The sequence below is a fragment of the Ambystoma mexicanum genome, chromosome 9 (genome assembly GCF_040938575.1).
Source record: "Ambystoma mexicanum isolate Mex_15411 chromosome 9, UKY_AmexF1_1, whole genome shotgun sequence".
In the NCBI taxonomy this organism is placed as follows: domain Eukaryota; kingdom Metazoa; phylum Chordata; class Amphibia; order Caudata; family Ambystomatidae; genus Ambystoma; species Ambystoma mexicanum.
In genome coordinates, this window is record NC_090931.1 from 673,078,865 (window position 1) to 673,094,797 (window position 15,933).

At 42.9% G+C, this 15,933-nt stretch overlaps 1 protein-coding gene across 2 annotated transcripts in view; it reads right to left on the reverse strand.

Moving 5' to 3' along the window:
• ICA1L (islet cell autoantigen 1 like) overlaps positions 1-15,933 on the reverse strand; it is an 804,678-nt gene that overhangs the window by 772,749 nt on the left and 15,996 nt on the right. The window lies entirely within an intron of this gene.

A 15,933-nucleotide genomic window follows, 5' to 3' on the forward strand; every position in this document is an offset into this window, starting at 1 on the left:
GGGATTGGGGGCGGATATTGGCACTTCAGTAACAGGGGGGCATGGTCAGACAAGACGGTACTCTTACATTCTGCTGTCATCGATTCATCAGTCTGGTCTTTTCCTACGAAGAAATAATCAAGCCTCGTGTGGAGGACAGCGTGCAGGGAAGAGGTGTGGGAGTAATGCCTAGAGTGTAGATGGAACGTTCTCCAAATATCAACCAGATCAAATGATGTTAGAAGCGTTTGCAGGGACCTGGCTGGTGATGTGGGTTTTTGGAATTTAGAGTCTGACCTGTCCACGCAAGGATTCATGACACAATTAAAGTCCCCTGCCAATATGATGTTACCATTTCTATATGGACCAAGTCTTGGGTATAGCGTCTGGAAGAAAGCCGCTGTGTTATGGTTGGGGGCGTATGTATCCACATTTTCCAAGAGCCCTTGTACGAGTACCATTCTGCCCTCATTATCCGTTTTAAACTGGGTCACTTTAAAAAGGTACTGTACCCCGGAAGCATAAGCTGAATACGTGAGCCTATAGTACGTCCACCATTTTCTGGCAGTTAGCGCTCGTTTCTCCTCCGTAAGGTGGGTCTCCTGTAGTAAGGCAATGTTAATTTTATGCCTACGGAGATACATGTAGACCATATCTTTTAATGCAATTGTTCAAGCCCCGGACTTTCCGGGTAAGCAATTTTATATCACTAGCCATTATCTACTACTTAGTGCGATTGTGGCCTGGACCAACTGACAACCCCCTTTCTTTACTCATTGAAGAGTGTACAAATGTTATGGAATTAGTTTTTGATTCAGTGGATAATACAGGCAAAACAAGTTTCCTTTTAACTTCCCCAACTTCCCTAACTAACAACAATCGACCAGCATTGTTACCCATGCTCAGGCATGTCCACTTCTCGCGTCTTCCTCCGATGTATGGTTCCTGAGGCATGTGCCCAGCGGTTAGATGCATAAACAAGCGTCCAAAGAAGAAAAACTCTGTGGGCAGGTTGGTAGCAGCTGTGGGACGGGTACTCTCCTCCAGAAATGATGGTTAAGTCTTTGAAGTGGGTCCTGCCATTTGAGCAAACTAGGTGGAAACTGTAATTCCAAGGGACAGCCAGCTATGTCATCTACCTGCTTGTCCTTGGGTCACTAGCCGGCACTTGGTAAACTGTTAGTTTCGGCAAAGTGCGACAATCCGTAACTGGGCCTCTAGGTCCTGCCTGCTCCAGTGTCTTTGTGTTTAGTTGGGGTGGCATTGACGTCTGTTAGAGGGCTAATCTTCCCTCTATCCATCCATCCATGCTTGTGCCTTTTCGTGGTGGCCGAAGAATAGGGTGCCGTTTTTGTAAAGGACCTTTAGTCGAGCTGGATACAACATGTATTTTAAGCCAGCGTTGCAGAGTCTGGTTTTAACCGGTGAGAAATGTGCTCTGCTTTTTTGGACATGAAAGGTGTAGTCCAGGTACACTGCCAAATCTGCTGACGCTCTTCGTATCGTGCCTCCTTGTCTTGAGTAGGATAAGCTCTTCTCCCTGTCCTTATAATTTAGGACTTTGCTATTATAGGATGTGGAGGGGCTCCTGGTAGTAGATTTCTAGTGAGGGCCCTGTGTGCCCTCTCTATCGTGAAGCCTTGTGATAGGTTCCCAGGTCCGATGTCATGCAAGAACATATTCTCGATATAAGTTGTGGGGTCTGTTCCTTCCTCTCCTTCGGGTAGGCCAACAATGCAGACATTATTTCTACAGGCTCTTCCTTCTGCGTCTTCTGCCCTGTGTAAAGTAGTAGGCTGTAGTCGGATGCAGGGTTAACAATTTAAGATTTATTGCTGTGTTAACCTTTCCACCAGCCCCTCAGTATAAACAACAAAACATGCTTATTTTTGGCTCAGCTGGCTTGCGGTGTAAAGGGTTAATCAATTCAGAGTTCGTAGGAATGTCCTCATAGCTTCTCGTCTCTTTGTATGAATCGTAATCGGCTCACATAAATTCCTCTCCTCGGACACTAGCTTTCCGTTCCTTTGCCAGCTGTCCAAAATGGTATTTCAAAACAAACAAACAGAAAAGATAAACCCACGGAAGCACGGCCCTTTGAAATGGCTTACGGCCAGGTTTCCCTCGTCAGTGAATCCGCCTCGGGTGTTTAATTCTGCGCTGCCATTCCTCAAGCCTTTCTTGGCAGAGAGTCTGCCTCTTTGACCTCGTCACACTCAGTTGACCTGTTGCAAGATGTGGGCTTGAGCATGATTTTCCTTGGTCATTAAGGAGTCGTAGTCCTTTCGGATAATTTCCTGACATGCTGGCATAACAGGCCCACATCAACAATTACGGCATCTATCTTGGAGCCTAATGAGGCTTTCAGTTCCGCTACAGCCAGCAGGATTGGATTGTACGTCTCCCCAGCCTCATCATGTGTCATTGCCATATTGTCCATAGGCACTTGTGGCTGGGTTGTGGCGTAGCAGTCGATCAGTGTTTGATTTTGCAGCCTTAGGAGGCATTGAGCTTGCTTGATATGTTACAGTGTTGTGCATACAATCGTAGATATTACAGCTGTATTGCTGGCCGGTAGCACATGGGGGCTGTAGTGTAGTGTCTCTGAGCTCCTTTCCTGGCTCTACTTATATTGCCTCGATTTAGTTGTAAGGTGTAGAGAGGAGACTTCTGGTGCATGGGTTTTCCGGTGGATTGCTCCGTCTAGGCAAATCCCATAACTCTCCAGTTGGGTCAGTGAGCAGGGAGTGCGTTTTATTACACGTGTTCCAGAGTCCTCTGCTTTTGGCATTAGTCAAAAGTTCTTGTGGCCTTCTGGTGCAGCTTGACTTTTTTGGCAGCAGGAGGAAACTTGGGTTGGTCCACAGTACTTGCCTTATTCAAGATGCAGAAGTTGTTAACTTTTTAACCTGCAGACTGTACCCCGTGGGTTCGCAGACTCAGCGTTATTGTAAATTACTGCATTGGGGCATCGTATGCATAGTTGGTACTTTGGGAGCCCTTGTGCCTTCTTATGCGCAATGTAAAGATATTTATATATATAAAAAACAAAAACATTCTCTCTGTGGTTGTAACACTGCAAAAAACCACAGCAGGTAATGCATTGAGGTGTACCAGCACACATGACCAAGCTACCAAGTTGTTAAAATATCCACATTTTATTTTAACCACATTGTGCAAACACAGTAAAAAGGGTAGAAACACTAAGCTCTTATTCACATGGCAGACCAGATGAAAATAAGTCTAACACCCTCCTGGGTGGATTGACACCACGTGTTCCGCCCACTTCTTGGGCTTCTTCAGGCAATAAAACATCCACTTGTGAGAACGAACATTCACTCAGTTTTGTAAATAGTTTCATTTGCAAGAGAGGCATACTCCTCCTCTCAGTTGCCGGGACCTCCGATTATGTGATCGCTATGCTTTAAGCCAGACGTCCTTATTTGACGCCATCCATCTTGGAATGGTAGTCTACCTGCTAGTGCATAAACCAATTGCTAAATACCAATGCATATTACCCGCTGATGACATTGTCTAGTGACCTCCAACTGCTCAAAACGGAGGAGTCCGTTTCATTGCAATCGTCCACCATCACTTCCTCAAATTCTGTGTTCCGAAATAATATTTTCGTTCACGCGCCAATGTGCTATATTTTTACACCGGATCACATTCTGCAAACAAAATGTTGCAGATGCGTCCTTACATCCCATAAGGAACACTTACTGAAGTCTGACTCGCGACTTGCTAGAGCCTTTTTTCTTTCCATTATGAGCCAGTGCCATCACACAGTTATTCAGTGCAGTCACCTCAGCACCCCAAAGCATGTGAATAAATGGATAAGTATCCATAGATAAGTTACAGCTTGTACCTATTTCTAGCACAATGTGCCCAAATATGCTAGACAGTTCAATTAAAAGACAGTGGCCGAAAACAGCCAACCAGATTATAATACACAGACAGTTAGCTATAAAAAAGCTGTTAATGTGCCAAAAATACTCTGTACATGATAAAATTCTAATGTACTTGTATATGATCTAGAGAAATGGATGTTTGTATGTATGGGAGCAATGCAATTGGTGAATAAACACTTCCTATGTTAATCCATGTATCATAAAGTGCAAGTGTGTCAAAGATAAAGTACCACAAAAGTCAAAGATTTTCATCTGGTCTGCCATGTGACTAAGAACTTAGTGTCCTTTTTACTGTCTTTGCAAAATGTGGTCAAAATAAAATTTTGATATTTTAACAACTCGGTAGCTTGGTCATGTGTGCTGGTACACCTCAATGCATTACCTGCTGTGGTTTTTTGCAGTGTTACAACCACAGAGAGAATGTTTGTATTTTGTAGATTTAGAAAGCAAGCCAGCTTTCAGTACCTTAAAGCACCAGGTGCATGAAGGCTGAGCACCTAAAGGCTAATCATGTTTTTTTTTTCATTTTATATCTTGGTAGCCGGGTGAGTTATCGCATGGCTTTGCTTTGTGTGCCCTCAGACGCATCTTTGCGCCAAACATTCTACTCGGTGCACCGACGTACGGGTGTAATTGGCTCACTTATCCATTCTTGCTGTGTGGGTAAGCGTACATCTGCAGGCTTTGCTTTCTTGGCATGTCCTCTAATACGGCAGGTGTTTCTTTACACTTTCGGTACCTTTCCACGCTGAGCCTGCAGCGTCTCCGTCGCGACCACCATTTTGATCTCCCTCCTGCAGTGCGCCTCCGAGACTCGCAAAGCGTTTCTCCGTCGTTCTGTTGGAGCAGGCCGTCTCTCAGATGAGGAGTCTGCTCCGTTAGCATTTCAATAGGACTGGTTTCGTTTGTGGATTGTGCTGGTGCAGTGGGTCTGTCTTTTCTGTCGGATGATGTAGAATCAGGCAACTCACTTAGAAGCAGCCTTACACCATGGCTGCTAGCCACACCCCATTGAATTTGCACTTTAACGTTATTTGCTGGTGATGTTCCGTGGTTTTCCTATATATTTGAATGTTTTAAATCTATTATATATGTATATTGGAAAACTAATTATAGTTGTCAATTTTGTTTTGCGAGTACAGAATATGAATTTCTTGGCCGTGATCGGGATCTATGTAATTCAAATAGTACACTGAAATAGCCCACTGTGGCAGGATGTTGGATTGGTAGAGGAGAAAAATACCAAAAAGTATTGGGTGCAAAAGACCTCTCTAATGGCAATTCGAAGGAACTTGAGCAGATTCACAAGTAATATTAAGCGTCCATTATTATACAATTGACTTTTGAATTATATTATAGTGTATCAACCATGTGGGCATAAATTGATAGAAATATTCATAATGTCAAGACACTTGATTTTGATCTGAAGTTGTGTAGCAGGACATCCATTTTAGAACCTGCTGGGTGAAAAACAAAGGTGGTACTATTAAGTTCTATAAGGATTATACGCTCCAAGGTGGCCGCTATAGTGAGCGTATATTTTAGTGGCTGTTATTTCACAGGAACAAGACGTGAAAAATCAAGTGTTTTGCTAAAAATAAAAGCTCTCAGTTTGAAATATAAAGAACCAGACGAAGTCCCTGCAGTAGTACAGAACGTGTGGTTTATTTCTTGCTCAGAAATTGTAGTTTGCTTTGTAAGTCCATGTTTTATGTATTTTTAACACCAATGTTGAAATAAATTTGCTATTTTGCGCATTGAGATCGAGTGCATGGGTATATTTTTTTGTCTTACCCAGTGAACACTGCCAATGTAGCAGGTGTTTCTGAGGGAGACAGACGTGTATAGTGTACACAAGCAAAAAGAAAATCCGGTCACTTCAGCAGAATTGTCTGAAGTCTGAATTTGAAACAGATAACTGAAGCTTTGAATATGGGTCTCAAACTCTGGGTTGTTTATGTCACTCTGAAATATAGTCGATGTTGTCCATCAATACATCACTGCCTTAGTCTACCTACATTACGATTAGCTTTGTCCTTAAGAGTCAATAAATTATTTATTTTCCCTTTGGTTTCATATGGTGTATGCCAATCCACCGTAGTGTGTAGGTCCAGATCTGCAAGTTGTTGTTGTTGTTGTTCAGCAGTTTTATTCAAATGCATCCATGGAATTCCCCATGGGGAGCAATGGTTATAACATGAAGTTGGGTTTATACTGCGATCCAGGGCTTAACACTGTTTTGATTCCAAATTAATTGCTGATCCTTACCAGGCTTGGAGTCAGCTGAGGTGTCCTATCCTAGGTTCAGCGATAAATCAGCCATGATACTCACCTGTAAGAAATATGTACATATTTTCTATAATTAATGTGCACACAACATGATTTGGCCCTGACAAACTGAAATACTATCAAGGAGGCATGTTTGGGAGTATAAAAAAACAGTAACAATGTGTCAGGATTCCCTTAACTGACAACAGGAAACCATCCAGACACCTGCCGGGGCTACTATGGGAGTTCTCTTGGACCCAGCGATATTAGGCCATCATATACAATTAAGCCATTCGAAGTGGTGGATACACTGTAACGAAGTGACATGCTTTACCGAGTTGGTGGGGGTCACAAAAGGGGCACTTTGTCCTAAGATAAGGGTCCCTACTCAGGGTCTTTTTAAAAAAAACATCAAATCGAGGAGTTGCATTCCCATGCTCCGGAATACATTCAAACCAAGAGAGGGACCTGAGCTACACCAAGATATCCCCCAAGACAGTCAGCCTGCAGCTTGAAGACCAAGAGGGTGTTGGGAGTTCAAATATGGCAGATGTGGGTACTCAAACATGGTGAACGTGGTTCTCATGATTGCAGTCAAGATCCATCAAGGACCAGAGATCTATGAGTCCCAAGTTCCCCATGTGAACCCGCCACATCTGATCCCGATTCTATGAGACAGAGGCTGAAAGGGGGGCAAAAGTCATATAAAAGCTCATGGGCACAGATAGTGGGTGGTGGTGGTAGAATGGGGTGTGCCTCCAATACTGGCTGGAGAGAGTAAGAGAAGAAGCTGAGGTAGGAGACTAGAGCTGAGCCCCTGGAGCCTGGGGAGAATAGGCGACAGAAGGCTGGACGGAGGACCTGGAAGAACCTAGGGGGCTGGCTAAAGGCATTAAAAAGGAGCAAGACATTTGGTACTTGTTATAATGAATCACAACTTAGAATATTTATGTACAGCTAAAACCAGCCAGCAGCACCAAAACTGATGGATACATTTCTTCTCATGCTTTAATTTCTAGGTTATTTATAGACCAGAATCCCAAAATACCAAGGCAGATGCTTTGTCCCGTAGATATCTTTCAGGCACCAAACTCACCATGGGAATACCATTCGTCACTCCAGAGGGAATCCTGGCGGCCATCCCTCCTGTTTTGGCTACCTATAAAGAACTTTTAAAACTAATTGTACACAGAAGAAATGTGCAAGTCCTATCTTCAAGAGCATGCGTGCAACAGAGTATACCAGGGCTTGTAACTTCATGGATGTAGGCTATGGTTAGCCACAAGAGAATCCCAACAAATGACTCCACTGGTGTCATGAAACAGCGGGGGCAGAGCATTTTGGGGTCCTGATGACTCAAAACAAAATATGAAGCTGTTCCTAGTGGGCTACCTGGAAGGAAGATGGGCAGGATTACATCCAGGGATGTGGGATCAGTGCTGGAGAAGACCCCTTGAGGGAAGGTCATGGGCCTTCTACACCCTTTACCAATTCCCAAATACCCTTGGCAGGTATGGTAAATGGATTTCATCACAGATTTAACACCAGTAAAAGGCAATATAACCATCTGTACTATAGTTTACTTTCACCAGGATTGCTTTAAAGAAAGATCCTTCTACTCATGTCCTCCTGCTTTTATTCAGCATGTCTTTCATTTTCACAGACTTCCAGGCATCCTTGCTACAGATCAGGGCTCTCAATTAATTTCTCAATTTTGGAGACAGGTCAGCAATTTGTTAGGAATTACCTTTAATCATATATGTCGGCCTACCATTCTCAAAGCGATGGCCAGACCGAAAGTGTCAAACAGGCCATTGGCCAATACCTGTGATGCTGTGCTATAGAAAAATGGGATGACTGAATCTTGATACTCCCAATGGCAGAATTTGCTTAAAACGATTCTGGCAATAGCAGAAAAGCGGTTTCAGCTCTCTTACTGATTCCACCCGGCTTCCATTCCTTTACAAATCATTACTTCTTCTACATGCCAACAGCAGCAAAAATTACCAAACATCTCCAAGTAGATATAACAATACTGCTAATCATCTCATACAAGATCAAGAGAGTACCAAAAGACACAGACAGAAAGACTAGGCGCTACTCAGTAGCACATAAATAACAGGGGGTCTCATGAGTTTGGCAGTGCAGTAAAAAAGTGGTGGAAATTCTGCTACTTCAATTTATTTGGGGGGATGGTAACTGAATCCGGTGTTTGATCTTGCAGTGGAGGATTTCCCTCCAGCATCTTGCTGGAGGGAAATCCTTCACTTTAGTTTAGGGTATCAAAAGTTTCTAGCATCCAAAACTTATAAATATAAGATCGAGAAATCACTTCTCTATGAAGGAATAGAGACTATAAGCAAGGACTAGAGAACACATTCTACAAATAAACACAGATCAGACAAGTTATGCCATTATGAAGCAATAAAGGCAATTTACAAATATAAATGCTTAATTGGGACAATATTGAAAGTAAGAAAGAATACAATACTGGAAATTTGAGAATTTATTTTGAATGAATACAATGCAAGAAAACCAATTTAACAAAATTAATAAAAACAGAATTTGAACAAGCAAACTGCACTACATCATTTAGAAATCTTATGAGGCGCAAACTAAGAAGGATTCACTTGTGCAGGATAACACATTAATTAAAGTTCTGGACAGCCTGAGGACAAAGTGGATCTATGTTTGCTGCCCAAACATTTCCACCATAACTATTTCCAAGACAACAGGGGACTCACCAGTTGCCGCTTCAGACTGTACAAACCTTTTCTATTTACGTTAATTTCCAACACAGCAAAGGCAGATTACCATTTCAAATCTTACTTGACACAAGGAACTATTCAATACAAGTCACAATGATTAAAAATGATGCAAATCGGGATAAGGGGGCCAAGGAACTCTTCTCAGGACATACACCACAAGTATCACCCACAGAAGGCAATACTTCTCACTCATTAAGACAACTATTTGGCAAATTAGAAAAATCACAAAAATCAGAGCTATCACGCTGATGGGAAATAAGGACATTGGAAAAATATTTACAAGTTGAAAGAATTCCTAGAGGACTACGTATTTGCATCTTTCCACCTTATGAAGAGGATGAAATAGAAAGTCTGAGGGAATGGGAAGAACTTCTCACAAATACTTCTAAAGAAATGATCCATTGCTTGATCGAACATGCGAAAAAAGCACATGATAAAGCCATACAGGAAATTACGCAAACCAAACAACTCATAGAAGAACTGAATTTAAACCATCCATCAAATTGTGGGCCCTTCTTTGATTTCCATGTCATAGCCAGACATCACTTGGCTAGTATGCACGCTAAATCCATGAATTTGGTGACATGCTTATGCTTACTAATCTGGGATATTGTCACGGCTCGCTCCCTTCGCTCCCGTTCCCGCCACTTGGGGGCATGTTTTGGGGTTTATTCCCTACTGGACATTTCCTCCGAACCTTATGCTACAGTGTCCTGATGAATTAGGAGCGCTAAAACCTTATTTCCCAAATTACTTCCCTTCCGGATCCATTCCAGGTTTTTGGCAGCCAGCATTCTACTGCTACTTTAATCAAATGACTATGCTTCCCAGAATGCCTGGCTCACTGCTTCACCTCCTCCCTTGCAGGACAAGGCTGGGTGGAGGATAGGCAACACCTGTGGCTGCAGGTGCAGCAGGCGGCACGCCTGAGGGGTGTGCTCGTTAAGCAGCTTTAAAAGCCTCAGTTTGCTTCAGTCCAGCGCTGGTCATTGTTGCAGCGTTCCTGTCGTGACTGGTCCCTTGTTCCTGGTTCCTAGTTTTTGTGTCCAGTTTCTAGTTAGTGTTTCTTGTTCCTTGTCCTGGAATTCGTATTTGTATGCTTAATTGATTTCTGCCTTCTGGAAATCCCTTTCTCCCTTTCTCTGTCTGCAGGCAGCCTTTCTCTGAGCTTTCCTTTTGCTGCAGCCCAATTGCCTGTGTTCACTGTTTCCTAGAAATTGTCCTTTTCTACTGAAAGACTTGTTGCAGTAATCTTTCCTTTACAGGTTTAGTTTCCTGCCTTTTCACCTTGGATGGGTGGGAAGGTTTCCCTTTTGATATCGTTTTCACTGCTCCTGATCCTTACCTTCTATTGGGATCCATGCCATGTTTTCCTTTACACTTTTGCATTTATTTCCTATTTTATTATTAGGTGTGGGAAGCTGTTGTAACTAGCTCCTGTGTGATTATCTTTTGTTTTCCACACTGTACTATTCCTTCTTGCCTCTTGACTTGGGTTTAGGTATTTAGTTATCCTCACTCTTTGCCTTTACTGCCTTCTGGGTTCTTGTTTGATTTACAGGGTTGTGGGTTAGTACTGACTTTTGAGTGGTCTTTCCGGTCTTCGTGAGTACTGCCATTCATGTGGTCATTCCGGTCCTTGTGAGTACTGTTTCCAAATTCTTTATTCAGTACCGTCTAGAGTGTCAGTTCACAGATTCTGTCCTTGCTTGCCCTCTACGTGGGTTTAGCGCTGTCAGTATCTGTAATAGCATAGTGGGTAAGGAGTTTGCCGACTTTCCTTTCAGTCATAAGGAGGTTCTAAGTGCTTACCCCACATTCCTTTTCATATATAGGTATTATTGTTTCTCCTGGGTTTTAGTATACACAAGTCTTGGGTTTTGTATGCACATATTTAGATTCAAAATTGTACACTGTGAGATTCCGTGCACATTGCCTTCTTCCTTTCTTAACAGATATACACCTAATAGGCATTCAATTGAATTCCATTGATAAACGCTGTACCACATCGCATGTCTACAACATATGCATGAGATGGGTGTCATCTTGGCAACAGCAGGGCAAGTGGAAGGTGCAGCCTTTTAAAATTTGCGGACTCTAGAGGGGGTTCACACAGCCTTTCATGTGTCTTGCAGTTCAAGAAATTCCCAGATCAGTATTTCCATAAACTGCTGCTGAGAGTCAAAAGAAGAGTATGAGGTTAAGATAATTCTGGACACGCGAGGACACAAGGGGGTGGGTGGGGTGATTCACTATCTGAAGTACTGGGTTGGGGCCTGAAGTACCATCTTGAATTTCAGCCAAGAATATCTCTTCCCCAAATCTCTTTAAGAAATTCTATGCCTCACTTCCAGCGAAACATGTACGAAGTGGCCTCAGTGTTAGAAGATCTGAAAGAGGGCTAATTGACAGTATTCATTTACATCAGGTAATTATTCTTCTGCCGGGCCAACTATGAGAGCCCTCTTGGACCCAGAGATATGGGGCTGTTGTATACATCAGGCCATCTAACCTTTCCCATCCAAGACAATGGATATGCGCATACCGCAGACAATGGAATATCATCATGTCCTACCACAATGGTGTGGCTTCTGGTTTGATACACTGCCCAACAAAACAAACAAGAGCCCAAAACCAGTGTCTCGCAACTGAGTACTCCCTTTCGTAGATGGGACCCACACTGTACAAGTTATGCCAAGATACATTCTCAAATTAAGGCAATTTGTTTTTTCCTCGATTTTTCTTTACTGTGTTCACCACACAGAATGACAGACTCTGGCTTTGGGTTGTGACCAGTTGAATTCTCCCCACATGCTGAATCCCTGTGGATCCAAAGGAGTTTTCCATAGAGGGTGCAATGAAAAAGCACCTATGCCAGCATGGTAAGTTGGGAACCCATTTGTTTGTATTCCAGGGATTCTGTCTTCCTTCCCGATTCAAGGTGTTTTGACTCCAGAGTTCCCAAGAGTGATTGACTTCGGAGTTTTCTGTATCAACACAATGGTACATATGAGCAACGAGACATGTCAAAAGGTACTTAATGACGTAGTGAACAACGGGAGAAGACATCCAGCAGTAGAAGTGAATAACACCTTTTTAAATCAAAAGCACATCTGCAGCCAATAATATTATATCGCTTTTGACCACAGTTGTAACCCAGATGAGTGAATAATAAGTCACAGAGCCACCTTGTTAATAACATAGATATGATAACACACCATTAGAAGTGACAATGGATAAATAGAAGTTCAAGCGGGTTCAAAATGGAGGGGAGCTGGGAGCTATTTAGCTCTTGCTTATAGCATAGAAGAGTCTGGTTACCTTAAAATCAACAGTTCCCCAAGTCAACTGGTGCTGAATAAAGATAACTATGTGAATTTGATTCTGTGCGTTTGGGACAATCTACCAATAAACATTAGAGCACATCTATGACATTTAAAGCATAAGGGGTCATAAATAATGGATACAATTATATGTTTTCATTTTATGTGGAAGTGCAATTTGCGTAACGCTGTGCACTAGCTCCTTGTTCCCCAGTGGTAGCTCCTGGTGAACCGTTACTGCTGGTTACCCAGGAACTACTTGTAGCTCCTGCTTATCCAGTCCCAATTTCGAGCCCTGTTAAATTATACAATAATTTGACTGACAAGTCACCCTTGTGTAATATGGCAAGCCACTCTGCATCCAAAGCAATTTGGACGATTGGTAGCTGAAGACAAAACACATCCAGCTGAAGGACAGGAATACATACTACTTTAGCTAATGCGCCAGGAACTACAAGCTACACCCCCACCAACATTTGTGACTTAAATCACAACCATCATCTCCATGCAGGATTTCAAACCGTACACAAACTCAATTTAAACCCAACTCCAATGCCCCACCACAAAACAGTCCTGGAAACACCAGCACTAAGATATTCAAAAGGAGCAAGATAAAGGCACAGATGCCCACCAAAGCTGCAAAGCCACCCACAATCTTGAAACGTCTGCAGACAGCACATGGGAAAGAACAGCGAAGAGGACAAGTTGCCTCCTCATGAATGCACGCTCAACCTCAAAGCAAAAAACAGACACCAACCACTTACTGATAGACGGTGACAATCACTTACTGTTCAAAACCAAGACTTGGATCTTAGAAAACAACTGTGATGCTGTAGTAAACAAAGCTATTCCTCCTATTTTCAAGATTGCCCTGGTTAACTGCAAAATATAGAATCACACTTTCCACAAGGGACACATTCCCACTGAGGTTACCTCATCAATAAGGATTCTGGATTGTAAATCCATTCTGGTTCATTGCAACATAACCTACTCTTCAACCTTGTCCTTTCTGCTGACCTCCATTGCACAACACAGCTTTGACAGATTAACAGTTATAACCGGGTAGTGGACTGTGCACAATTCTATATTTTGTCAAAACCTACTGTGATGAGTGTACAACCCTCCAGTTTGGTGTGACAAAAGGACTACTGCTCTGGAGGAGCACACGGATGAGTAGTGGCTAAACCGCTTACTCAGCACCACAATAACAATAAACAAGCAGTGATCCCAATCATAACAGTAAAACAGGAACTGCCCAACACGCCTATCTCCATTGCAAATGTGGGCTGAGGGCACAGTATGTCTTCACTGACAATAGTAGCAACCCAAATCGTTTTAGTACAATGTTTCCAAAATTGTCCAATCAGGGTTCTATTAAAATACAGGGTCTGAAATAAAAAAAAAAAAAAACACAACTAATCACTCTCCCCTGTGAAATTAACAGAATGCAGACTTTTGTGAAAGGGCACTCGCGGATGATTTGCTATGCTGTTCAGGCAATCGGACTACACAAAAAGGTAAATGTTCAAGGATGTGCTTGTGTAGAAAAAGGTAGAAAGGGGTACTTAAAAGTCACTATGGTCCCAGAAAGGGGACTCAGACAGGGTCTCTTCACAGTACCTTTAACTCTTTTGGTTCTTCACAGCGTTGTTCCAGGTTTCTAAGCACTTAACTGTTTGAGTCCATGCAACCCCACTGGCGATCGAAATCCAGTGGGTTCAAAAGTGTGGGCTCTCGAAAGGTTGAGTCGGAAATTCGAGATGCCGAGCCAATGGCTTCCAATGGTCCAGGGTGGAGGTCAAGGCGGCAGCGAGTCAATGACTCTGGTGGGTCGAGTCAGCATTCAAGAGTGCAAGTTGATGGCTACCAGTAATCGAGTTGGAGTTCAAGTCAGTTGCTCCCACAACGTCTAGCTCACAATCAGGTCAAGATGAGTTGATCTGCTACAATGGGTCGAGCTAGCATCTGAATGGCTCGAATTGCAGTAATTCCAAGGTTCATAGAGTACCAAAAGCAGCACCACATGTCTTTTACATGTCTGTTACGGCTTGAAGTACATCAAGCACAGTTGAGCCGGCTCACAGATGCCTTGATGTGATGAAAATGGATTGCAGCTGCTTTTGGAATTCTGGTTACAGGGAGGCTGAATCCAGGGTTTACAGGACAGGTTGGGTCCTTCAGTGCTGTGTGTGTCGCTTTGTTATCTCAGTGCTGCCTTTGATGCACTGATTCCCAAGAGATCTCCTGGTGAGGGTTCCTGTGCCCTGGGAGGAAGGTGTTGAGGTGTTGGCCTTTCTCTGGTTGGGGGGGCGTTGGCTGTATAATAGTGTGGCCTTGGTAACCACCATGCTCAACCAAGCATGGCTTATACTCAAAGATTAACATGCCACCAGGATACAGTACAGAATTATTAGGTTTTGTATCAAGGGTACTGAAGATTAAAATGCTACCCATGTTGTAACTTTGTGTTACAGCAGCTGTTTGGAATGTACATGTGACATTTTATCCTGCCCTGTGCCACGGCAGGACTTGCTGTGGGCACCAGATGGCAGTCTCAGCAAAGGAACTTGTGTGCACTATAACTTTAGTATGGAGCATTTATGAAGTGGGGGAGATTTGGTCAGTAGACCTCCATTTCATAAACAGAATTACCTGCATCATTTTATGTAATAAAAAGCTTCGGCTTTCCCATCCCCACCAGATGGCATTCTGCCACGCCTTGTCCCCATCTTCAACATGAAATGTCTGATTCTGAAGCCCCTGGTCAAAAAGGAGCTACACGTTAGATGAAATATTGTCCAATTAGGCTCTCTTATCGGCAGCCTTGCTGCGCCTCCTGCCCAGAGACGACCACTTCACCATTTTTCCTCTAATTTGTTAACCCTCCTCACCAAAAGGAAAGACTTCCAAGAGAGCATAGAAGACCCTGAAATCCTGGAGAACTGAATCCTGATGTCACCAGATTGGATCCTATGGACCCAGAGAGAACTATGTACAAAACAGCCTGTCCCACTCTGTGCTTAAAGTTCCCCTGTTCAACAAGTAACATTAGTTCAAACGGTTGTCACTTTGAACAGGAACACCAAACTGATCTTGAAACTATATTCTCAACTGCAAAATAGTAAATCCAATGTAGAACTTACATCCCCGAGTGCTTCGAGTTTAGATATGCATTCAGGCGTGGGAGATTACCAGTTGCCCTAGATCTGTTTATTTGTAATTAACCTCTTCATTAACCCCAGATTGTGCTTAGTTCATTACAGGCACCTACTGCGTGGTTGTTATACACCAAAAGGTGTACACAAGATGGACACGTCCAGGTCAGAACCTAAAAGGCAACGCTCAACAGCTGAATTTTTACCTGCGATTTAGTACACCAGTTTTGTGTCAAAGTAAATCAAACTTTGGTTGATTACTGCTGGTATTGTACCACCATCAATAGATGAATGCTTATTGAGTCTCTTTGTGGACAGCCAGGCGCTAAATACCAAATGAGTGTGCTTAGAATTAGCGGTTACAATGTTTGTTCAGAATATCAATATGCAGGATGTGTAAATCACTCAATAGACAGAAGGGTTAGATGATAAGTAACTCACATAAATGGACTTAAAAAAAAGACTACTGAAGCCTGTACCAATCAAGATGTCATCTGATGGATATATGGATGCACACTGTTTTATGAGG